Below are 26,974 nucleotides of genomic sequence, written 5' to 3'. Positions count from 1 at the left end.
GCCATTCGGACTAATCGGGGTGAAGGGGACCTTCTTTTTAACCCCCGGGTCGTTACTGGAGTGTGTACGACATGTCCAGAGTGGTCGACCAGCTTTGAACCCTCTTAAGCTCGCTTTGGCAACAAGACTGCCAGAACAGAGGCCCTCGCTATGCATGTAGCGAATCAGAATAGGAAATGAGGGGCTCGTTGAAAATAACACAGATATAAGGGTTGGCAGTCGAGAAAACCTCGGAAAGCAAAGGGGAGGATGTGGTAGATCATTGAAACAGATTAAGAATTTGGAAAGAAAGAAAGAAAGTGAAGAAAAAATGCCCGCCAGGTGGGATCCGAACCCACGACCTCCAGAATACCGGTCTGGTGCGATAACCACTACGCTACCGGCGGGGCGATTTTCCCATTCACTTTCTGGGGTATTTATGTTAGGTAGATTTGTTTCCTGTGCTTGGGGGTGGTAGCCAGCGCCATTCGGACTAATCGGGGTGAAGGGGACCTTCTTTTTAACCCCCGGGTCGTGACTCGAGTGTCTACGACATGTCCAGAATGGTCGACCAGCTTTGAACCCTCTTAAGCTCCCTTTGGCAACAAGACTGCCAGAACAGAGGCCCTCGCTATGCATGTAGCGAATCAGAATAGGAAATGAGGGGCTCGTTGAAAATAACACAGAAATAAGGGTTGGCAGTCGAGAAAACCTCGGAAAGCAAAGGGGAGGATGTGGTAGATCATTGAAACAGATTAAGAATTTGGAGAGAAAGAAAGAAAGTGAAGAAAAAATGCCCGCCAGGTGAGATCCGATCCCACGACCTCAAGAATACCGGTCTGGTGCGATAACCACTACGCTACCGGCGGGGCGATTTTCCCATTCACTTTCTGGGGAATTTATGTTAGGTAGATTTGTTTCCTGTGCTTGGGGGTGGTAGCCAGCGCCATTCGGACTAATCGGGGTGAAGGGGACCTTCTTTTTAACCCCCGGGTCGTTACTGGAGTGTCTACGACATGTCCAGAGTGGTCGACCAGCTTTGAACCCTCTTAAGCTCGCTTCGGCAACAAGACTGCCAGAACAGAGGCCCTCGCTATGCATGTAGCGAATCAGAATAGGAAATGAGGGGCTCGTTGAAAATAACACAGAAATAAGGGTTGGCAGTCGAGAAAACCTCGGAAAGCAAAGGGGAGGATGTGGTAGATCATTGAAACAGATTAAGAATTTGGAAAGAAAGAAAGAAAGTGAAGAAAAAATGCCCGCCAGGTGGGATCCGAACCCAGAATACCAGACCGGTATTCTGGAGGTCGTGGGTTCGGATCCCACCTGGCGGGCATTTTTTCTTCACTTTCTTTCTTTCTTTCCAAATTCTTAATCTGTTTCAATGATCTACCACATCCTCCCCTTTGCTTTCCGAGGTTTTCTCGACTGCCAACCCTTATTTCTTTGTTACGTATATATATATATATATATATTAATATATATACAGTGAAAGAGAAGACTAAAGGGTAACGAACGAAAATGTATTAACGTTTCGGCTTCGGAGAAGCCTGACGAAGGCTTCTCCGAAGCCGAAAGGTTAATACATTTTCGTTCGTTACCCTTTAGTCTTCTCTTTCACTGTATATTTTTTACCGGCCCCATCGTACTTCATTCATACGCTATATATATATATATATATATATATATATATATATATATATATATATATATATATATATATATATATATATATATATTGTCACGAAGACAAGGACGATGCAGTTGTGTTGAATGAGAAACACGTTTATTGGAGCGAACTTGTGCTCCCCTAACAACTCAAAAGAACACAGAGGCGGCGAAGCAGCGGTCAACAAAGTGACTTCCACAGGCGAGTGTCGTCGAAGCGAATGCCCTGGCGTCCGCACTGCAGGCTTTTTATCTTTTCGCGCGTGGTTCTCGAAACGTCGATTCGCATCGAGAACATAGTAGATCCAAGAAGATTATTCTGGGCTGTTCACGTTAGATCGGAATGCTCTCCCTATCACAACAGATAACACATGCGGCACAGAAAAAAAGAATGGAACACGCGCTTCCCTTGGCGCAGAGATAACACAGACCGGCGCAGCCGGGCGGTAAAAGCAAAACACAAATAAACAAACCCAATGTATGGTTCGCGGCAATATATATACATATATATATATATATATATATATATATATATATATATATATATATAGTAAAAGTAAAGAGTCGGATACACAGCAAGAACAATAACAATGTTTACTTACGTAGCGGCAACGGGACTTGCCTTCATCAGAGTAAAGTTACAGGATTTTGCTGTAATATATATATATATATATATATATATATATATATATATATATATATATATATATATATATGTACCGCGGGAGACGTTCTACGTCTCCCGCGGTAGTCGAGTGGCGGCGCTAGTTGACCGGCCTCAGAGCTCTTGTAAATATAAACCCCCGTTTTAAAAAGTCGAGAGAGAAGCTGTTGTGGGGATAGCGTAATGGCCAACGCACCGCACCGGTTATGCGGAGATGTGGGTTCGAGTCCCGCTCCCGGAAAAACGGCGGATTTTTTCTCGACTTATATTTTCGCTTATTTATCAATGAACCAAAGAAACTTGACGAGCACACGTCATTCGGCCCTATTAAATATTTTGAAAAAAGCCGAATAGCACTGGCAATGACGACTGCAACCTTGATATGTATCTTTACCGAGTCCCTCGTCCCGTATCTCTCTGTTCTGCTACATGCATTACGAGGCACTGGCTCCAGCAGTTCGGATATGCCAATTGCTAACCCCGACCTCCGACCACGTTCTACGTGGCGGCCGCTGGGAAAGAAGACGTTCTACGTCTCCCGCGGTAGTCGAGGGGCGGCGCTAGTTGACCGGCCTCAGAGCTCTTGTAAATATAAACCCCCGCTTTAAATGTCGAGAGAGAAGCCGTTGTGGGGATAGCGTAATGGCCAACGCACCGCACCGGTTATGCGGAGATGTGGGTTCGAGTCCCGCTCCCGGAAAAACGGCGGATTTTTTCTCGACCTATATTTTCGCTTATTTATCAATGAACCAAAGAAACTTGACGAGCACACGTCATTCGGCCCTATTAAATATTTCGAAAAAAGCCGAATAGCACTGGCAATGACGACTGCAACCTTGATATATATATATATATATATAAATACATCGAAATCCTGGTTATACGACTTTATGGGACCTCGAGAAATCGGCGTACGACATGGGGTAGCACAACCAGGGTGCATGTAAATGCCGTTCTAGGCAACTGTGTCACGTGAAAGGTGGGCTAAGATCCTAATAAACTACTATATTTAACGCGTTCTCCCGTGGGTTGCGTACCTTTAGCTGTAACGACAAGTTTAAAAAAACAACACCTATGTTGTGCCTCCTTCCCCTGCATGCGTCCGAGCTAGCCCGCCAGCCGAGCGCCGTGAAATACACGAAGCCCGGGCCGTCCGGCGCTCATCAACCCGCCAGAAGTGCGCCTTCTGCACTCGAGATAAGCCGAAGCCGAAGTGGTCTAGAAAACGTAGAGGGGAAAGGCGAGTGCAAAACTGGCAGGTCGTACTGAAACGAACGGTAGTGCAATGCGGAGATGGAAAAAAACGGTATTCCCATACATGGTGGAGACAGTCTCTAAACGGTCCCGCGCCGTCGCTACAGGGTCAAAGTGCTCAACACAAGCGGTTCCCGTTTCCTCAAAGATTAAGCAACGCGAAGTAGGTCAGATGATTCAAACTTCATGAGTACACCGGGTTGCATGGAAAATTACAGCGAGGACTTGCTGTGGGGACTTGCTGCGGCGGCCAGCGGTTCAGTCAAAATGGCGGTGCCAACGTATACGCGTCTCCACCCTTGTGGTGGACGCGCGTGAATTGAGCCACTCTAGCAATGAAACGAGCAGAGTGACAACGCTACTTTGAAAGACACTGACAAGCAGAGATCAGAGATATCGGCAGAGAGAGCGTCGTGAAACGAAGTAACATCGATCATGCAGGTGGGGAAAGCGGGTGTTCGGTCATCGCCCTGGGGTTGCATCGTACGTGTCTTCACGTTCATCAACGGCATGACGGGAGCCTCAAATTCACGTGGGCGTTCCAGATGAAATTCGTCGGGTTTGGCGCGTTGGCGTACTGCTGCAGCGTAAGACCGCCGCAGGTCAAATCTCGCTCACGAGTACCCGCCATCTTGCTTGCGTCTGGCCCGCCTGCGAACGTTTGCACATCAAGAAGTGTGAAACGGGGGTTAAGAATAAAGGTCGGGACAAGGTGGCGAAGCGCTGTAAAAAAATGAAAAAAACACTGGTTTATCCGTGGCCGTCATATGAAGCGGGTAGTCGTAAGTCCGCCGTACGTCGTATCAGCGAGTTTCCACTGTGTGTATGTCAGTATATATTGTAACTTGGCGGCAGGACAGACGACATGAACGATAAGACAGTCGAACGATCTATTTACAGATTATTTACATGGCGGCCAAGCCAGAGCCCGCGCAGGGAGAGCGCACTAACACATCTTCTTCGTCGTCGTAGGCTCGGATTACTGAGCCACGCTGCGTTGCTCTCTTCATCGTCTTCTCGTCACATGGCCCCCCGGTTGAAAGCGACCATCTAGGTCGACGCCGCCGTATTGCGTGATGGCGTGAGGACGAAAGATGAGATGACAATGTACAATGAATCCCTTGCCGCCACATAGGATGATGATGATGTAGGCGATGCCTGGTCCCACGACACGACCTCGTGAAGGCACCGACGAAAGGTCAAAGGTATCCGGAACCACGTCGTACTACTGGGCTGGGGACACGTCATCGTCGTCTGGTAACGTCATCGGTTCTTGGCGGTTTTGGATCGGCTTTTCATGGGCTGGGGATACGGGGCGGGGGGAACGTCGTCGAGTGCTGGTAGCGGCGGGGATGGGACTGCCCACGTGGGTCACGCCCCCTCGAAGATTGTCACGATGCCGATGAGGTGTGCAGCTGCGGCCAGCACGGGGAGGGACCCGGACACTCCACCAAAATGTAACGTGGTGGCAGGACAGATGACATGAACGATGAGACAGTCGAACGATCTATTTACAGATTATTTACATGACGGCCAAGCCAGAGACCGCACAGACAGATCTTCTCCGTCGTCGTAGGCTGGGATGACTGAGCCACGCTGCGTTGCCCTTTTCATCGTCTTCTCGTGACAATATATATATATATATATATATATATATATATATATATATATATATATATATATATATATATATATATATATATATATATATATATATATATATATATATATATATATACACATATATATATATATATATATTTTATATATATATATATAGATAGAGAAAGAAATGCTGACCGAATAGTCAGCTCCCGTGTCTACGAGGGCGACTACGTCAAAGCCGTCGATGGACACCTTGACGTCAGATGCAGTATTCCTCGAGTTCCGGGTTCGTCGGGGCGTCGTATCTCTGCTTGTACGTGTTGATGGTCGGGCACTGTGCATCGTCGTTGTCGTCGTCTTCTCAACGGACGTCTCGGTCAGGTCGGGTACGCGTCGCGCCGTGTAGCTGTCGTCGTGTTCGGGAGTCTCGTCAGGGTTAGGTCGGGTCGTCCGGATGAGGGCATGTCGTGAATCACTGTCTTCAGCGCGTCCTTGCGTCGTTGGAGGGCTTCCAGTTTTTCGCCGTAGAGCAACTTCACCTCCAGAAGTTGCCGCCTTTAGTTTCCCCGCGTGGGCTGGGAGACCTTCCACGTGCGAAGTCAGCAGTGCTACGGCGGTCCGGCGACTTGTACGGTAGGGCTACGGCGAACGGTTGAAACGGGCTGGTCCCAGGCTGGTGTTCGACAGGTATTCTTCACTCTCGAAATGCGTGCTAAGCAGTATGACCGGAACTTTGTTGGCGCGGCCAGTGCGAACTACATCGACAACAAGCGGATTCCGGCTGATAGTCTACGCGAGACCATCCGCGCAGTAGTGAGAGAGGAGCTGCGGAAAGACGTTACAGTCGTTTATAAATCCGGCAGGAAACACTCCGACGCCAACTGCCTGTCCCGCGCCCCCGTCGACCCCCCACCACAAGACTCTGATGAAGACAGCGCGTTCTTCGGGATCGTGACGGAGAGCGAGCTAGCCGCCCAGCAGCGTACCGACCCCGACTTACGCGTCATATTCGAGTATCTCGAGGGATGCAACGTTGCCGTTCCTAGAACCTTCAAACGCAGCTTACCAGCATTCAGCCTGAGAAACTCCGTCCTTGTGAAGAAGAATTTCAGCCCCAGAACAAGAGCGAATTACCTTCTCGTCATCCAAGCGGAGCTTCGTGACGAAATTTTGGAAGCGTGCCACGACGACCCGTCTTCCGGACATCTGGGCACAGCCCACACTATTGGAAAAATCAAGGCGAGGTACTACTGGCCCGGCCTTACCTCTGACGTCACCCACTACGTCCGGAGCTGCCGTGACTGCCAGCGACGAAAAACGCCGCCGACAAGACCCGCCCGACTTCTGCAACCGATCGCCGTCCCATCGAGAACATTTCAACAGATTGGAATGGACCTTTTAGGCCCGTTCCCTACGCCACGGTCACAGAACAAGTGGATTGTCGTAGCGACAGACTACATGACGCGCTACGCAGAGACCGCCGCTCTTCCGAGGGGGACTGCACAAGAACTGGCGAAGTTCTTTATAAGCCAAGTTGTGCTGCGACATGGAGCCCCGGAAGTCCTAATCACAGACCGCGGAACGGCATTTACTGCGGAGCTGATGCAAGGAGTATTACGCTACAGCAACACGGATCACCGAAGAACGACGGCGTACCACCCCCAAATGAACGGACTAACAGAACGCCTGAACAAGACAATCGCAGATATGCTGTCAATGTACGTTGACGTTGAACATAAGACTTGGGACGAAGTGCTCCCGTATGTCACGTTTGCGTACAACACGGCTATCCAGGAGACGACACAGCTGACGCCGTTCGAGCTTGTCTACGGTAGAAGGCCGACTACGATGCTCGACGCCATGCTTCAGCACGTAGAAGACGACGACCTCAACGCCGACGTCCACGGATATCTTCAACGTGCGGAGGAGGCCCGCCAGCTCGCCCGAGTTCGTATAACGGACCAGCAGCTGGTGGATGCGGGCCGCTACAACCTCCGACGCCGAGACGCCGAGTACCAACCAGGGGATCGTGTGTGGGTTTCGACTCCCATCCGACGACGCGGACTCAGTGAGAAGCTCCTGCGACGGTATTTCGGACCCTACCAGATTCTACGACGTGTTGGCCAACTTACCTACGAAGTGATCCCCGATGGTGACTCCGGCACATCACGACGACGCACGCGGCCTGAAGTCGTCCACGTGGTTCGCTTAAAATCTTTCTACGGACGATGACGAACTTTTATTTTCATTTGTTCGGACTGTCGCTTATGTTAGCATCGGGTCGATGCACTCTTAGAGGGGGGGGGTAATGCCGCGAACCATACATTGGGTTTGTTTGTATTTTGCTTTTACCGCCCGGCTGCGCCGGTCTGTGTTATCTCTGCGCCAAGGGAATCGCGTGTTCCATTCTTTCTTTATGTGCTGCATATGCTATCTGTTGTGATAGGGAGAGCATTCCGATCTAACGTGAACAGCCCAGAATAATCTTCTTGTATCTTATATGTTCTCGATGCGAATCGACGTTTCGAGAACCACGCGCGCCAAAAGATAAAAAGCCTGCAGTGCAGACGCCGGGGCATTCGATTCGACGACACTCGCCTGTGCAAGTCACTATGTTGACCGCTGCTTCGCCGTCTCTGTATTCTTTTGAGTTGTTAGGGGAGCACAAGTTCGCTCCAATAAACGTGTTTCTCATTCAAGACAACTGCATCGTCCTTGTCTTCGTGACAATACATATATATATATATAGGTTAGTAAAGACAGAGGCCGACGAGAAAGACGCAGAAAATAGAAATAAGTTTACTGACGTTTCAGGCAGAGGACTTGCTTTTTTCAAAGTACAGAATAAGTTCGTTTGAGAGTTATATAAACATACAGAAAATGTAGCAAGGGCGAGGGCAAGGTAAGAGAAAGAAGAGTTTGTACAAGTGGATCATGGTTGGTGGGTAGCAAAGGATTGAAGAGAGAGTGTAAAAAAATTATAAAAACGATAATAAGAACACACAGTCACGCGGCACGCAAATGAGAAATAAAGAAAGAAGAACCGAACAAAAAATTAACCAGGTAGTTCCCCCCTACCCTATGGCAACAGGATTGAATGAGGGGTCGAAACAAGGTATGGCCATGCAGGTGTTTGACAAGGGCAAAAAAATTAGTCACGTGGAACGAAGACGCGGAACGAAACGTCAATAAACTTATTTCTCTTTTCTACGTCTTTGTCATGTGTCGGCTCTTTACCCAGCTCCAAGCACTGGACGCCACCGACTCAGCGCGATAAATGCCTAGATCTATATATTAAAGCAGTACATGACGTGCTTGAAGCCTATAAAAGCAGACGCCTTTTCGACCCAACCTTTCAATTAAAGAGAAAGAATCACTCGAGAAGTTGGCATGTTGCCACAAAATTGTAATCAAGCCTGCAGAAAAAGGTGGAGCAATAGTGACAATGAATCGAGATGATTACATCAAAGAAGCAGACCGAAAATTATCTGACACATCCTTTTACAAAATTCTTCCATCTGATCCAACTTTTGAATATAAAGAAATTGTCAAGGAAACCTTCGAAGCACTACTGGAGGCCAAAGAAATAGACCAAACGACGGTGCATTCTCTGATACCACTCAGCCCAAAAGCAGGCAGGTTCTACCTCTTGCCCAAAATTCACAAGGCACATGTCCCTGGTCGCCCAATCGTATCTGGCATAGGCACGGTTACCGAAAATATTTCCCTCTATGTCGACAACTTAATCAACAAAATTCCCCCTAACTTTCCTTCATACATACGAGATACCAACCACTTTCTCTCTGCAATATTAGACCTTGAGATTCCCAGTGGCTGTCTGCTTGCCACTATGGACGTCACGTCACTATATACCAATATTCCCCACTCTGATGGAATGCAAGCGGTGATCCACGCTTACAGTGAATCGCGGGAGCCTAAACCCTTTGAGAATTCAACATTGGCCTTATTACTGAGATTAATTCTTGAGCTAAACAATTTCGAGTTAAATAGCAAACACTATGTTCAAGTCAGTGGTACATCCATGGGCACAAGAATTGGGCCAAATTATGCCAATATTTTCATGGCCGTTCTCGATGAGGAGTTTCTTGCAAGCGTCGACTTGAAGCCATTTTTAAAAGCGCTTCATCGATGATGTCTTTCTCATTTGGCCACACGGAGAATCCAGTCTCCTAAGATTTATAGCCGAGTTTAACGTGGTCCATTCTAACATTTTTTTCTCACACCAATTTTCCGCTACCAGCATCAACTTCCTCGACGTGACGGCATCTGTCTCGCAGAACAAATTAGAGACCACCCTTCACCAAAAACCGACGGAGTCCCATCAATATTTGCATTTTCAAAGTAGTCACATTAGGAACTGGAAAACGGCCATACCCTACAGTCAAGCGCACCGCTTCCGCCGGATATGCTCCAAGGAAACAGATTTTCTTTCCAACTGTGAGGGACTGAAAAACGATCTGCTTAAACAAAAGTACCCCCTCCAATTAATTGACGAGCAGGAGCGATGAGCCGCAATGAACTTCTTAACTCCAGGAAGCCAGCCGACCGACGCCCATCAAGTAACCTAGTTCTCACTCACTCCGCATCTGTGTCGAATGTTTCTGGCATACTTCGAAAGCATCACAACATATTAAGTCAAAGTCCTCGACTAGCATCTATATTTTCCGAACCACCACGTGTTGTCTACAGGCGCAACAAAAACCTGCGCGACATTCTGACATCTTCGAGACTCAGCCATTCACCAGTGACCGGTTGTGGGCCCTGCAAGAAGCCTCGTTGTCAGGTATGCCACCCATGACGAAAACAAAAACCGCCTCTAGAACCGCCTCGCACTTCTCTGTAAAACTGAACGGAAATTTTAACTGTGACAGCGCCAACGTAGTTTACCTGCTCCAGTGCAATACCTGCCACCTGCAATATATTGGCCAGACGGCGAACGCTTTTAGATTAAGGTTCACCAATCATAGTGCGCATGCCAAGTCTCTTCCATACTTTCCTTTGTCCCGTCACGTCGGAATCTCGGGTCATTCATTTATTAATTTGAAGGTAACAATAATTGAATCCAATTTCAACAGGAACCACGCACGCGAAGTTCGCGAATCATATCTCATATTTAAGTTCAAAACCGCATCCTCTTGGTTGAACGAAGGCGTGGGGGCGCTGAAATGTTTGTCACAGTAATTACTAGCCTTTCTTGCGTGACCAATCCTCTTTTTAGGCATACCAGCGCCGGCTTCATCTCTCCAGGTTCACTCACTTAGCCTCTTAGCGCCGGCTTAGCCACATAGCGCCGGCTTCACATGACACATTCCTAAGACGAAAAGCGAAGGCGTGCTGACGCGTGCTGCCCAGTTCCTTATCTCGTTCTGCCGCCTTTGTTCCTCCCCGCCCCCGCCTATTCTGTTAATTCCTATGAGGAGAGGCGCCAATTTACCTCCTTCCTAGACGTCCATTTGCATTTTTCTTTTCTCTTTGTGTTGTACCGCTTGCCAATAAATAATGCTAAACAGGGCGCATTGTAGCGCACCTTTTCTCCCAAAAAAAGAGGGAGGGCAGTGCATTCCCTCTCATGTGTACGTCTTGCGTTTTTTTCTTGTTTCGCTGAATGATGACGTATGATTTATTTTAAAGAGGACGCACTGTAGCTCTACTTCCTCTCTCTACACGCACCTATAAAAGCGTTCTGCAGTGTACTGTAAATGTCACTCCGATGAAGACTGGACCACCAGTCAAACCGTTAGTCAACATGTTTGTTTTTGTTTTGTGAGACTTGCGCGTCGAACTCTACTTTTTGATATTTCTTCTGGACCATTGAAAATTTTTTTTTCGACCGTCTATATATATATATATATATATATATATATATATATCAGTGCGGTGCACCGAAACAAACTACCTGTTCGGTTACGGTTCTGGTACCATTCGACAAAATCACGTACCGAAGAGGTTCGCCAACCGGTTCGATGACTTGAGATGTCACTGAAATTAGAAAAAACAATGTAGTAATTTTCCATAGCGAACTCGGATCAAAATATATAAAGAAAATTTCAAAATTCAGCTGTTACCCCAGGGCAAAGTGCAATTGCAAGGCAAACTTTAAACAATTACGAGATATTAGAAAACCACATGAAGTCGCGACGATCTACCACCTACTTTCTCGCCGAGATTTTATGTTGTCCTAGCGTCTATTCATAAAGCCACCGCCAATGGATATGCCGGTGGGAATAGTTTCTGCCCTTTGCTTTTTTTGTTGAAATCGCAATCGTCGCTATGGAATCGCTCATCACGCTAACACTGAAGCCTTAAATTTAGGCGTGCGTGCTGGCGTGTTCACATAGCAGCACTTAATACTAACGGCGCACAATTTTTTATATTTGTAACAAAAGATAAAAAACCTACAACAGCGACGTATATACTACCAGTGAGTTAGATTATTTTGTCACCCTGAATAATTTGTTACATGCCACCTTATCGATTGTGTTAGCCACACTTTTGTTAAAAGTAAGCTTCAGTTAACGCTCAGTCACTCCAGTGTTGCTCTGACCACTGAAATACATTATGCATTATCTATACCGGATGTGTGCATTACAATCAGTATGTCTTCGCACCGCCTGACCCCCGGCCATCGTTCCGTGTGCTACATTGTGGAATCTTATAACAGATTGTGTTGTTACAAAATGAAAAGGAAAGTTGACGCGCAGAGTGTGAGATCGGACTTTAATGTATAGACGCTCCTTAATTTGTCCACAGCAGTAGTCCCCTCCGGAACGAGTAGCAGTAGAAGTAATGTTACAAGTTGGGCAGTCAGTACAAGTGCATCTTCGAAAAAAAGCACATCTAAAAGAAACAAAACTGCAAAACAAGCAGAAAAGAGGCTCTATTGGCGAATGGGGCAGTGTCAGGTACCCTCCAGCGTTTCTGCACGTGTCAGCTGCTTTATTACTGTTTCTGGTTCCAAGACAAGGTCGAGGGCTGCAGTTCCTTTCCAAGGCATAAAGTTCGCACTTTAACAGTTTTTTCCTGACATATCTGTTGTTATTTGTGTCTGTAAAAAAGGAAATTGTCTACTGTACTCTCCTCAAATACTGACAAAACTCGCTTCCTTCACATTGATGAAACGTGGGGTTGTGAAAGGCAGGGCAAAGAAAAGTTAGAGCAATATCTACGTTTTGGGGCTTTTTTGTTAACTTATACAGTTTTGCTTACTTTTTGCGTAATATTTTAAAACAACGTGATCCGCCTTTTCTTTTTTGTCGTTTTCTGCGTAAACACACTTAAAAAACTTGCGCATTTGATGAGTCGTGCTATATCTCTGCTCCGAGGCGCAGCCTATGTTGCAGGCCGGAAGAGCTATGTTCTCCACCTGGTGATATCAAACGTGGATCAAATGTCCATACGCGGACGTTCTCGATTTCTATATACTTCAGGAAAATGGTCATGGCGAAGGGAGGTAGTGGCCACTTGTGGTGCGCAGCAAATGCCTTAGCAACTGAGTAGCTCCCGCGGTCACACTTGCCAAGTATTAACAATTTGCAGGTGTCGGACCTTAACACAAATCACAAAATGCGAAACATTCTCACACATCGGGTGTGAGCTTTCGCTGTTCTGCAGTGTAGACCGACTGCAGCTTCATTGCTCCAATAAAGTCGCAGCCAGGAAAGGGCAAACTAGTTTTAAATCCCCTGCAAGCTGCTATGAATGACATTTTGTTTGTTCAGCTTGCACTAGGCTAGCGCTTCCAGCAGCAAAAAACCATTGCTACCTTGGTGCTCATTCATTTCCCCAGTTGTTAAATAGAGCGTGATAGTGTTCGACTGTCCCGACGGAAAAGCGGGTAAGAAGTTGATGGTACGTGGAAAAAGGGCTGAATTGCATTGACTGTGCAATATCAACAAGGGAGGGTCGGACCGTTTAGGCAAGAACCGGCAACCATTATATCTTTTTTTTGTTCAGTTCTGCTTCGTCGGTTTCAGCGTGCTCAAAAAATAAGGGTTCCGGTTCGGGTTCAGTTCCGGTTTCGGGACGGTTCGGTTCCAGTTCGGCAGCCTGTTGTATATATATATATATATATATATATATATATATATATATATATATATATATATATACATATAAATTTTGATACATTTTCCCTCGAGAGAAAGATACATCACATTCGTCTCTCGGTGTTCAGGGCGTGTGGTGGTGCACTGCGGCGGTGGGCGGTGAAAGAAGAAAGCAAAGGAAAATTAGAGAGGTCCAGCGCACCTCGTCCCAGAGTTCACTTGTGTGGTTGACTTTTAGCGGGAATTCAGATTCCTTGAGTTTACTGTACCAAACTGTACTAAAAAGAGGCAAGAATGATTGGCACCATGGCTGCCAAAAACATACATGAACGTTTTTTTTAACATCTGTATGATGATAACGATGTACGTGATGATGATTGTGCCGCATTCCCAGTAAGAGGTTTGAGATCCACGTAAAACAAAAAAATATTTTGAGGGTTTAGATAAGCTTACGCAGGCCAGCTGGTGCCAGCCGTATTAGCAGCCCATTCCGCCAGAATAGGAGTGGCGCGCCGAAGAAGAAGCGCTCTGATAAAAGCAGCGGTGCACCGAGTGGTAGGTGCAGCGCCTGCGGGTAATTGTCGATGCGCCTCTTGTTGCGGCTGTAGTCGTTATTGCTACATAACGAAGTGTAGAATCAAAATTAGGCTCCTAATTCCTGCTACTGATAATTATTGTCGTATCCATCTGACAGGGCTTAGTAAGCACGAGAAATGTACAAAATAGGTGAGGTGAACATGAACCCTAGCGCAGTGAAAGCATGAAGGAATGCATTACGCAGACAGCAATGAAGCCATGCTATCTGTGCTGGCGGAGAGCAATAAAGAAAAATCGAATAAAGAAGATACATGCAAAGGTGTGTCGCCTTTTCTTGTTTCAAGCTGGTACAAGATCTTTTACCTCTTGAGCAATGTTTCCCGACCAAACATTACATGTGATTGGCCGTAATTTTCTTGGCTTTGCTGTTGTTCTCACTGCACAAACCATCAGAGTAGCTCCATTCTGAGATTTTCGTACCGATTCAAAGTTTTGCAGAAATTTCTGGATTTTTGCAGGCAAGGACTATTTAAGGGGCGGGTTTCACGGGCAGCGAAATTTTATTTTTTCTGGGGACGCTGATCCGGTGATTCGAACTTTTGAAGCTAAAGCAGCTACGTATTGCATAAGCGAATGCTTTAAAAACTTGGTGTCCTCAAGTTACTAGCCCATGAAGCTAGACTAAGTTGCATATTTGGGAAGTAGGTTAAGAATTTTTTTTTGGGATGCCTTTTTTGGGGTGCTATTTTGTATGTTATATTTACGCGTGTCTTTGTTGTAGTTTTTATTGATTGGCAACATCTACCTTTCAGAGATAGAGCTCTGGTGTGAACTGCGTGTTCAAGGAATTGCGGAATGCCATATTATACCATCGTGCATGGATATGTACGAGAAGTATTGCGGCTTAACTAAACACAGAATCGACTCCGAAAATTGCTCAATTGAAGTAGAGCCCACGGGAGAAAGGAAATACCAGAATCCTCGTTGGGAACAATATATAAACACTGTTTGAGAAAACACTTTGAACGATATTGCATTGAAAAGGGTCATGCATGCCAGGAGTTTTGAAGAAATAAAGAATGTCATTGCTCATGAACACAGCTGCTGCAGGGTACCGACAGTTTCTCCTAATTACTTCTTAAGCGAGCATCCAACCTGAAAGAAACTGTTTTAAGTTATTACCACTCTCATGTAGATAATTTTCACAACTCAGATAATTTTTTCTACAAGACAGAATCACTCGGTCCCGATTTTCTTTACTGCCAAAAAGACCTGCTTCGCAGCCTATGTGTAGCTGCTTTAAGAGAAATTATTATAAAAATGAACTCTATATTCACATTGAAAACATTGAACTACCAGTCGAATATTTTTGGGGTGCGTTATAAACTGTTACACCAAAAATATATAATTTCTTGAGGTGTTTTTCCAAAGCAAGCAATCATATTTAGTAAAATAAATTCGGCGTAGTTAAAACATCGCACGTCGGCTTGAAGGCAGAAAAAACATAGCGATAGGAAATTTAAACGAACGGTGGGCGATTGGGCCATGGAACGAGAGGGATGAAGCGATAAGAGAAACCGAATATGAAACTCAGGACCAGGGCTGTGTTGAGCACTCCTACAATTAAATGACGACACATTTTCTCCGTTTATCAACCAATGACCTGAGGTCTAGCGAAAATGTCCTCCTCTACAGAGATTTCTCACCCTGGCCGCATTGGACGAGAAGAACTGTAGGCGACAAAGGGGTCGTCAAAGGAATGCAGGCGCAAGTTGCAGATCCTCCCAGGAACACAAAAACTGGCTTCGCTATCGTCGAACAAAAGCCCCAATGCCACAAGAGCCAGCAGTTCTCATCATATTAGCTTCGCCTTTTTGAATTAGCATGCAAACACAATTTAGAGAGCGATTGGTTGCTTTTGATTACCGCTACCTCAACTCTGGGATTGATTCTCTATAGGTATCCTGAAGTGGTTTCCGTGAGGTCTATACCTACCACAAAGGTGCGCAGACTTACAAATAAGTATATTCTGTCCAGGTGCTACTCGCTGAGACTAGCAAACAAGTTCATGGACCTCCGTCTCTGGTAGGCACTACCCAGTGCATCATCATCACTTAGTTTGCGAGCCTCAGGTCTTCTTACTCGAGCTTGAGTTAGACGAAACGAAAGTGGAACCCCCGTAGACCCAACGTAGGCGGAAACCTCACAAACTTGGTGCGTCTGCGCCCTCGTGACATTACGCGAAGCTAAGCCCGCATGAGCCTGCGTGTTATGCGGTATTCATGCACATTACCTAATGGCGCTATATCATATTTTATTGGTCTTAAAAAATATGCCTGGCCCACACAAACGTTATAAAACTTCAATGTATGATGTCACAAGCCTGCTGGGTTAGAGAAGCCAACTAAGACGTCAAAACAGATCAGCAAAGCCGATTTATTTACTTATTTATTTCCGGTACCCTCATGGCCCAAAGGGAAATAATGAGGGGAGTGGTACATCTGGGTGGTCGAATTGTACAGACATTGTAAACAAATGAAACAATATACACAAACACTAAACCAATAAGTATGCTGCAGTGCGCAGGTATATACAAAGTATTTACACAAATCTACACAGGTATTGCCTGTAGCATAAAAAACTAACAAAACTAACATTGACTATTGCATGCAAACATAAATACCAAATTGAAAGAAAAATAAACAGTGTGGCAAAAAAGGCCACAAACTAGAAAGAAGTTCAGACACTTCTGACAGACACTTTCATCCGACACTTTTTTTCAAATCAGACACTTTTTTTTCTCAACTGGTCAATGTTGTTAGTAAGCATTAGGGCTCGTGGCAAGCGATTCCACTCCGCTGTAGTTCTAGGAATAAACGAATTTGAATAAGATACAGTGCGGCATTTGGGGATACCAACTTTGCAAGAATGATCTATGTGCAACGAAACCTGAGTGGGGGGGTGGTGAGTGGGCATTTTTAAGGGTGGCGTTTAGTTTATAAATTTTAAAGAAGAGGCACATGCGCGATACCTTTCTGCGCAGTGTGAGTGGTTCGAGAGATAGAGTTGTTTTCATTTGCTTTACGCTTGATAAATCGCCGTAGTCATGAAGGATGAAACGCGATGAACGGTTCTGGATTGCTGCAATGACATTTAATAATTATTTATTGCATGGATCCCACACTGAAGACGCGTATTCGAGTTTTGACCGAACAAGTGACTTATGCAATAGTAGTTTAACCGAAGCGGGGGCTAAGAAAAAATGTCGCCTAATAAAACCAAGCATTCGGTCAGCATTAAAGATAATAGAAGAGACGTGCATATTCCAACTAAGGTCTGCTGTTAAGATAACCCCGAGGTATTTATAAAACGACACTGGTAGCAATGAGGAGCTGCTTATACTGTAAGAGGAAGGGTGTAAGTCACGTTGGCGTGAGAACCGCATTACTTTACATTTATTAATATTAACTGTCAAATGCCAAGTCGAGCACCAATTATCGATAGCATCATGATCTTGTTGAAGCAAAGAAACATCGTTAGTATTTTTTATTTCGTGGTAAATAACACAGTCATCGGCAAAAAGTTTTACAGAAGAGGTCAGATTGTTGGGCAGATCATTATTATATATAGGAAAAAGCAACGGTCCCTAAACTGAACATTGTGGAACGCCTCAAGTGACAGGAAAAGCGGAATTAGCATGAACAAATTGAGAGTGATGTTTTAGAAAACCTTTATTCCACTTAACAACATTACGGTCTATATTCAGGTGGCTTAGTTTGTGAACAAGCAGGCTGTTGGGCACTTTATCGAAAGCCTTACAAAAATCTATAATTATGCAATCAGCCATGGAACCGTTATCAAGTACAGAATGAAGGTCGTTTGTGAAGGCTACAAGCTGCGTTTCACACGAAAATAATTTTCTAAAGCCGTGTTGCTCAGGTTTAACAAATGAGAATGATTCAAGAAAACTGGTCAAGTGAGAAGCGATGACGTGTTCAAATATTTTACAAGGAATACTCGTTACAAGGAAGTTCTCTATGCGTGGGAAGGTTGCGCTGGAGGGGATGCTGGAATCGCACTGGTCCCACAACCCTTGCCAGTCGCGTGGTAGCCCACGATTTTCGGTATCTTGAGATCCGGAAGAGCGGCGAAGCGGGTTCCTTGCGTTGCCTAAGGGATGCCCCGTCGCGGCTGTGAGGCTGCGCTTTTGCTGCGGCCGCCGACTGGAAGCAAAAAAGAAGCGCAAGGCTCGTTTGGAGAGAATATCATGGCGCTATAGGAATCGTCTTGTGCAATAAACTATATATATATATATATATACATGTATATATATATATATATATATATATATATATATATATATATATATATATATATATAGTTTTCTCGACTGCCAACCCTTATTTCTGTGTTATATATATATATATATATATATATATATATATATATATATATATATATATTTATATATATATAAATATTTATATATATATAATTTCTAGAGAAAGATAAACTCACAAAGCGCGCAGAAATAGTATAAGTAAAGAGTCGGATACACAGCAAGAACAATAACAAACAATGTTTACTTACGTAGCGGCAACGGGACTTGACTTCATCTGAGTAAAGTTACATGATTTTGCTGTCGCAAACATTTTGAACACATTTCTTATATAGGTTTGCATAAAACTGTGAGAAAGAGCGAAAAATGTTTCGGAAATGGGGAGTGTGCATACAGTCAGGCTACGCCTATGTTACAACATCAACAAACAAACAAGAAAAATAAAATGGGGAGGGGGGAGCGAGAGAGAGAAAAAGGGGTCGTGTTAACAATGCAGCGTTCAAGGTTGCACCATGACGGGTCAACGTATGCCGCGCCGGCTGCAAGTTCAGACAATGGGGGAAACTGGACAACCGCGGTTTGAAAAGAAAGGGAAGAGTATACACTGAGGTATTCAGTGACTGCTGAGACTGGCTCGGGGGGAAGCGAAGATGGGTGTGCCCCCCGCTGGGTCAAGAGAATAGATAGGGGGCACAAAAGAGCATTTCACAGAAGCTAGCAATTGAACAGGAAATAGGTAGGGTCACAATATATAGATATATATACAGAAAATAAGGGTTGGCAGTCAAGAAAACCTCGGAAAGCAAAGGGAAGGTTGTGGTGGGTCATAGAAAGAGATGAAGAGCTTAAGAGGGTTCAACGCTGGTCGACCACTCTCGACATGTCGTAGACACTCGAGTCACGACCCGGGGGTTAAAAAGAAGGTCCCCTTCACCCCGAGTAGTCCGAGTGGCGCTGGCTACCACCTCCAAGTGCAGGAAACAAAAACACCTTAACATAAATACCCGAGAAAGTGCTGGGGAAACAGCCCCGCTGGTAGCGTAGTGGTTATCGCACCAGACCGGTATTCTGGAGGTCGTGGGTTCGGATCCCACCCGGCGGGCATTTCTTCACCACTTTCTTTTCGCCTCAAAAAATTCTTCATCTCTTTCTATGACCCACCCCAACCTCCCCTTTGCTTTCCGAGGTTTTCTTGACTGCCAACCCTTATTTTCTGTCTTATTTCACGGAGCCCCTCATTTCCTATTTTCTGATTCGCTACATGCTTAGCGAGGGCCTCTGTTCTGGCAGTCTTGGTGCCAAAGGGAGCTTAAGAGGGTTCAAAGCTGGTCGACCACTCTCGACATGTCGTAGACACTCGAGTCACGAGCCGGGGGTTAAAAAGAAGGTCCCCTTCACCCCGAGTAGTCCGAGTGGCGCTGGCTACCACCTCCAAGTGCAGGAAACAAAAACACCTTAACATGAATACCCGAGAAAGTGCTGGGGAAACAGCCCCGCCGGTAGCGTAGTGGTTATTGCACCAGACCGGTATTCTGGACGTCGTGGGTTCGGATCCCACCCGGCGGGCATTTTTTCACCACTTTCTTTTCGACTCAAAAAATTCTTCATCTCTTTCTATGACCCACCACAACCTCCCCTTTGCTTTCCGAGGTTTTCTTGACTGCCAACCCTTATTTTCTGTCTTATTTCACGGAGCCCCTCATTTCCCATTTTCTGATTCGCTATATATATATATATATATATATATATATATATATATATATATATATATATATATACATATATATATACATACATACATATATATATATATATATATATATATATATATATATATATATATATATATATATATATATATATATATATATATATATATATATATATATATATATATATATATATATATAGTCGTGAAGTGGAGTCCTTAGTTGCTGCAGGAATACGCACAAAGTAGAAGTACGCTCTTCGGAGACTTTATTTCCAACGTTTCGACCTGAGACAGGTCTTCCTCAGGAATGAAGGTAAAATCGTACGGACTCAGAGTGGGGGCCACATGGGAAACAAACAAACAAACGACCACACACAGTATACAGAGCTTATTCTGCCAAAGGCAGGCGAAAAAGAGCCTTCAAAAAAATAAAAAAAGGCGAAAGGAAGAGGGAGGAACAAGGTGGTAAGGAGGAGGCAAGAAAGAGGCAAGGAGGAACACACTGCATGAACGCGGGTTGTGGGGATAACAGAAAATGCGACGAGTTCACGGGTGGCGAAAGGCCCAAAAAACATCCGGTGTCTCCGGGAGGGAAAAACTAGAAAGCACACGCCGCCACGAGCAGTGAGTTTACATGCGCGTCACCGGTAACAAGGATTAACTACTGACCGTCTTCAGCGGCATGGTCAAGAATGCAAGCGGGGCCAATTACTGCGTCTGAAGCGCAGGCAGCCTCCACGACTTTGGGGGGTCCCACAAAAGCCAATGGGGGAGCCCATTTGAGGCGTCCCCTTCTCCGCCTAAGCCTCCATTTGTACACGGCGTCGCGTCGTGTCGCGCCAGGTCAATGTACGGCCTGTTAACTGTTAGTGCTCGGCTGTCGCCGGCACGCGTGGAGCCCTGGGCCCAATTCACGAAAATATGTCGGAGCGCGGCAATTTAAAAAAAAATGAAAACAAGAAGAGAGAGGCGACCGTCGGTATGTGCCGTTCCTCTGGGGCAACCAAAAAAAAGAAAAAGAGGGAAACAATTAAAAAGAGAAACAAAGCAAAACATGAGTGGAAAGACAGGAAGGACGCGTGCACTCCGTGAACACCAGCATTGGGGATCACAATGTGATTACAAAACACCCGAGGCATAAGCCACACTAGGCACCAAAATAAAATACTTCTTACACGCTCGGTTGGAACTAAAAGCTTCAACATTCCGTTTCACATTTCTCAAGGATAAAATGGTTATGACATATGGTGATATAAACAGGCAATGGGTACCATCTGGTTATTAATGAGGCATGTTATGCTTGCTGAGCGTTGAGACAAGGAAATGAGAGGAAAAAATATAAAAATAAAAATAGCGGGGACGGGAAGGGAAGTGTTGGTAGGGGGCCAGGAGCGGACGAGATAATTGTAGTGACTGCGGAACATAATGGTAGGTTGTTGGTGTTACAATGTACAACCTCACACCTGGAGCAACAGGCTGCCCGTAAACATCAGACCGTGCAATGCCCTGCGCGGGAAGGGCCGATAGCAAAAGGACAACAAAACTACAAGGTCTCGTATGTCCCGGGGTCACTATGCTTAAATGGTCATGCAGCGTACGAATTACAGTCATAGTCCCAGGACTCTCATTGAGACCCCCCTTCAGGGTGTTAAATTTGTAGATTAAGTAAGACTCACATTGTTCTCGCTCCCTACAGCTAGAAAAACTGCTCTGTAGAAGCGTGACTTTAATGTCATCGAAAGAGTGATTTTGCATCGCTAGGTGTCTGGACAAGGGAAGGTTTGGGAGTGCCTTGGTGTGATAGCGGTGATTGCTAAACCGCATTCGCAAAGGTCCATCCGTCTGTCCTATGTACTGCATATTACATCCGCCACACTCCAATAGGTAAACCAAATTTGACGAGTCACAATCGAATGACCCACGTATAGAATATCGGAAGTCCGAATGTGTGCTAATTGCCACCCTCGCGGTCTGCACGTGTTTACACACCAAACATCTGTTTTTGCCACATGGTCGGCAGCCTAATTGCTGGGCGTCCCTGTCTTTGGCGTGGACAAGATAGTCCCCTATGCTTTTTGCGCGCCTGTATATTACACGCGGAGGATCACTGAAAATTTGGGAAAGTCGTTCGCTCTGCTGAAGAATGTTGAAGTGCTTTTTTAAAATTTTATTCACGTTCGGTGGGCTACTAGTAAAAGTTAAGACCAAATTAGCGCGGGAATTATTCTCATCATTCACGTGCGACCCCTGTAGCAGTGTGTTACGATTTAAACTTGCCGCCCTAGAAATGGCATCGTCAACAAGGGCCGGCGGGTAACGCTGTTTGACGAGGACGCCCCGCATTCGGCTGGCGTTCGAACGAAAGTCTTCATCCCTGGAGCAAATTCTTCTAAATCTATGTGCCTGGGAATAAGGGATAGCCGTTCTGCAATGGCGTGGGTGGCAGCTGTTGAAGTGCAGGTACTGTTGGCGGTCTGTAGGTTTCCTGTATACACTCGTCTCCAGTGACCCCGCCCGCACATGAACCTGAACGTCCAAGAAACTAATTTCGGTGCGAGAGTACTCGTATGTGAATGAGATATTAGGATGAACTGTGTTGAATTCTTCTATAAAGGAAATAGGTCGTTGCTCAGTGTCTGTCCAGATCATGAAAATGTCGTCAAGGAATCGCTCGTACAGTGCAGGTGAACTGTCTGAAGTAGAGAGGAATTTGGTTTCAATATTGTGCATGAATATGGTGGCATAATTAGGGGCCATTTTTGTTCCCATCGCAGTAGCACTTGTTTGGAGAAAGTATTTGTTTTCAAATTCAAAACTGTTGAGTTCTAATACGAGACGCGTTAATACCTCAACAACCCTCGGGCTGGGAGAGTCTTCTTCGCGGTGTTCGTTGTACGACTGAATGAGGGCACTGATGCCATCGCTGTGCGGAATGTTGGTATAAAGGGAGGTCACGTCCAATGTTACGAGAAATGCACCGTCCGGCAGAACCATTCCCTCGATTTTTTGGAGGAAATGGTTAGTGTCCCGTAAGTATGATGGAAATTGAGGGGGTATATCGCGACTGAGGTAATCTATATAACCTGAAATTGCCTCTGTGATGGTGCCTATTCCCGATATAATTGGGCGGCCGGGATTTCCAATTTTGTGTAATTTTGGAAGCATGTAAAAGCGGCCAACCACTGGGTGGGCCGATGTTAGTGCCCTGGCAAGTTTTCTATCAATTTCTCGGGCCCCCACAAGTTGCTCCAGCACGTTATTTACAATTTTTTGGTGTTCTCTAGTAGGGTCTGATAGAAGGGGCTTATAGAATTTCCGGTCGCCTAATTGCCGATCCCCTTCTTTGACGTAATCATTCCGGTCGAGAATAACAATCCCCCCTCCCTTGTCAGCTGCTTTGATTACAATGTCCTGTCGGTTCTCAATGCATTGAGAGCATCCTGTTCGTTTTTTGTGATGTTGTGATCACGGATTCGGCGTGATTGGTATGCTTGGAAAACGTCTCTCTGGACGGCACGAATATACAAGTCGAGATTTTCCTCCCTTTGTGCACTGGGGGTCCAGTGGTGCTTGGCGACGAAAGAAGGTTTGGCGTTCTCCCCATCACTTCTATCGAAGAAGTACTCTCGTAAACGCAGAGTACGGGCAAAATTATCTAAATCTTTCAGGAGTGTTAATTCTGAGTACTTCCCGTTGCTCGGGCAAAATGTGAGACCCCGGGACAGAACAGATATCTCAGTGGCGCTTAATTTAATCTTCGATAAATTAACGATTTGCCCGCCCCCGTCGCCGCATTCAACCCCCAGCGGCGGTTCCCCCGGCATGCTGTCAACACCCTCCTCGCGGTCAACCGCATCCACAAGAGGCAGACACGGTTGTTGTCTGACGCCCCTCGCATACGACCCGCCATGCCCCGGGACGTTATCCCTTTCGAGTTTTTTTAACTTTGTCCTTGAAACCTCGAGGGTTTTTTTTGGCCTCAAATAAATTCAGCTCCTCGAGTTCCGGTGCTGAAAGTAAGGCACTTTCCCGGACTCGACGTTCCTCTCCCAGAAGTGACGTTAACATTACTTCAGAGTGCTCTATTGTGACCTGGAGTACTTCTAGAGAAGCAGTATTTAGTATTCGATTCCATTTTTCTACATTCTCATTAGATAGGTTCTTCATTGAAGGAGGCAGTGAAATACGGAGCCCTTTGGGTACAATACCTTCTAGCTTATATGTTTGAAGGGTACGAACATGAAGGTCATGGCGTACGCGCTTGTCTACAATTTTCCTGACTTTTAAGAATTCTTTCGATTTTAAGGTTACGGCACCTGAGGAAGAGGAAGTCGGCTTGGGCTCGGGGCCAACACGTCAATCACTCTGCACTCGGCGGGCCGATCCAGGGCATTTCCTAAGGTTGTACCTTGGAGCTGGAGTTTTGACAGCGTCCTCACTGTCCCCCGTGGAAAGTGTGTGCAGCGCTGCGCGATCTTGCGGTGCTATCCCTGACAGGGGTTGCTGCGGTGTTGTCTGGTGGGTGCTCGTTGTGGGTAACTTGGGAGACGTGCGTCCATTTCCCCGTCGGAGCTCTGCGGTGGGGCCAGGGCTGGAACACCTTCGTCGTCGGAGACGTAGGAAGGGTGACTCGGGTGCTGGTGTCGGGTCCACTTGATGGGGTTCAGGGCTGGCACTCTGCTTACGTGGTCGGCGTGGGGGAAGTACCTCCGGTTGTGGAGCTGGAGTCTCAGGAATGGCAGTTGCACCTCCGGCGGGTGTTGCGTCAAGGGAGTTGTGAGGGTGAGGACCGGTAGCTGGATTCGGGGAAGTCACATGGGTCAGTGGGGGCCAGTCCAAGTCCAAATGCCGACTTGGTTCAGTTTGCAGTGTGGCCTGTGTGGACGTAGGCTCCTGTTGCGTTTCACGAGCTGATGATGGTGACGCATAATCCTGCCAGTCTGCAAACCTAGGCCGTCGGAGTTCTAGGAGGAAGGTGTACAAGTTCCACGCCATAATCGACACACCACCAAAGCTTGGGTGTAGACCGTCGGCTGCCAGAACCATTTTTGGGGGGAAGTGATGCAGGCAGTGGTGCAAGAAAAAGACTTTCTCACGGTTTTCGCACAACTCGACCAAGAGGCAGTTGAAGGCGTCGGCTTCTCTGTTGAATCTAGCTGCAGCGCTCCAATCATGGGGGTTCCGTCGACGGTTTGGCGACCGTGGGAGCACCAGAGTTACAAATGTTGCCTGGATATCGGGTCTTTCCTTTGCAATGTGGTCGAGAAGATTCGAATATCTCTCCTTTGCGACTTGGCCGTTTGTGTTGGCTACGTCGTTTGTCCCAACGTGTAGGATGAGTTCTGTCACACCTCGTGGCACGAAGTCCAACAAGTTCACAACGTCGCGGATGCCGGCTCCCGGTAGCGTGATAAACGCCGGTGAGTGAGGACTAGATGGGTCGAAGTTCTTGTGTAAATATTTGGTTTGCGAATCCCCAACGATGGCGCACGTGGGAGCATGGGAAGGGAATTTCCAGATGAGTCTCGAAGAGGCGCACGCAGCAGACATTGTAGAAAAAGTTGTGAAGTGGAGTCCTTAGTTGCTGCAGGAATACGCACAAAGTAGAAGTACGCTCTTCGGAGACTTTATTTCCAACGTTTCGACCTGAGACAGGTCTTCCTCAGGAATGAAGGTAAAATCGTACGGACTCAGAGTGGGGGCGGCGCCCCGAAACACAAGCCACATGGGAAACAAACACACAAACGACCACACACAGTATGCAGAGCTTATTCTGCCAAAGGCAGGCGAAAAAGAGCCTTCAAAAAAATAAAAAAAGGCGAAAGGAAGAGGGAGGAACAAGGTGGTAAGGAGGAGGCAAGAAAGAGGCAAGGAGGAACACACTGCATGAACGCGGGTTGTGGGGTTAACAGAAAATGCGACGAGTTCACGGGTGGCGAAAGGCCCAAAAAACATCCGGTGTCTCCGGGAGGGAAAAACTAGAAAGCACACGCCGCCACGAGCAGTGAGTTTACATGCGCGTCACCGGTAACAAGGATTAACTACTGACCGTCTTCAGCGGCATGGTCAAGAATGCAAGCGGGGCCAATTACTGCATCTGAAGCGCAGGCAGCCTCCACGACTTTGGGGGGTCCCACAAAAGCCAATGGGGGAGCCCATTTGAGGCGTCCCCTTCTCCGCCTAAGCCTCCATTTGTACACGGCGTCGCGTCGTGTCGCGCCAGGTCAATGTACGGCCTGTTAACTGTTAGTGCTCGGCTGTCGCCGGCACGCGTGGAGCCCTGGGCCCAATTCACGAAAATATGTCGGAGCGCGGCAATTTAAAAAAAAATGAAAACAAGAAGAGAGAGGCGACCGTCGGTATGTGCCGTGCCTCTGGGGCAACCAAAAAAAAAGAAAAAGAGGGAAACAATTAAAAAGAGAAACAAAGCAAAACATGAGTGGAAAGACAGGAAGGACGCGTGCACTCCGTGAACACCAGCATTGGGGATCACAATGTGATTACAAAACACCCGAGGCATAAGCCACACTAGGCACCAAAATAAAATACTTCTTACACGCTCGGTTGGAACTAAAAGCTTCAACATTCCGTTTCACATTTCTCAAGGATAAAATGGTTATGACATATGGTGATATAAACAGGCAATGGGTACCATCTGGTTATTAATGAGGCATGTTATGCTTGCTGAGCGTTGAGACAAGGAAATGAGAGGAAAAAATATAAAAATAAAAATAGCGGGGACGGGAAGGGAAGTGTTGGTAGGGGGTCGGGAGCGGACGAGATAATTGTAGTGACTGCGGAACATAATGGTAGGTTGTTGGTGTTACAATGTACAACCTCACACCTGGAGCAACAGGCTGCCCGTAAACATCAGACCGTGCAATGCCCTGCGCGGGAAGGGCCGATAGCAAAGGACAACAAAACTACAAGGTCTCGTATGTCCGGGGTCACTATGCTTCAATGGTCATGCAGGGTACGAATTACGTCATAGTCCCAGGACTCTCATTAAGACCCCCTTCAGGTGTTAATTTGTAGATTAAGTAAGACTCACATTGTTCTCGCTCCCTACAGCTAGAAAAACTGCTCTGTAGAAGCGTGACTTTAATGTCATCGAAAGAGTGATTTTGCATCGCTAGGTGTCTGGACAAGGG

At 46.3% G+C, this 26,974-nt stretch overlaps 1 long non-coding RNA gene across 1 annotated transcript in view; it reads left to right on the top strand.

Annotated features, from left to right (window-relative positions):
• Window positions 1-14,869, top strand: part of LOC144141950 (uncharacterized) — a 109,903-nt gene extending 95,034 nt beyond the window's left edge. The window contains exon 5 of the long non-coding RNA XR_013316770.1: window positions 14,586-14,869. This is a non-coding gene — a long non-coding RNA (uncharacterized LOC144141950). The remainder of the gene's footprint in view (window positions 1-14,585) is intronic.
• The last annotated feature ends 12,105 nt before the right edge of the window (window positions 14,870-26,974 follow it).

The sequence above is a fragment of the Haemaphysalis longicornis genome, unplaced genomic scaffold (genome assembly GCF_048455015.1).
Source record: "Haemaphysalis longicornis isolate Haplotype H1 unplaced genomic scaffold, Haemaphysalis longicornis Haplotype H1 scaffold_6, whole genome shotgun sequence".
Lineage (NCBI taxonomy): Eukaryota > Metazoa > Arthropoda > Arachnida > Ixodida > Ixodidae > Haemaphysalis > Haemaphysalis longicornis.
The sequence above is the reverse complement of the archived record's forward strand: the minus strand, read 5'-3'. Positions and strand labels throughout refer to the sequence as shown.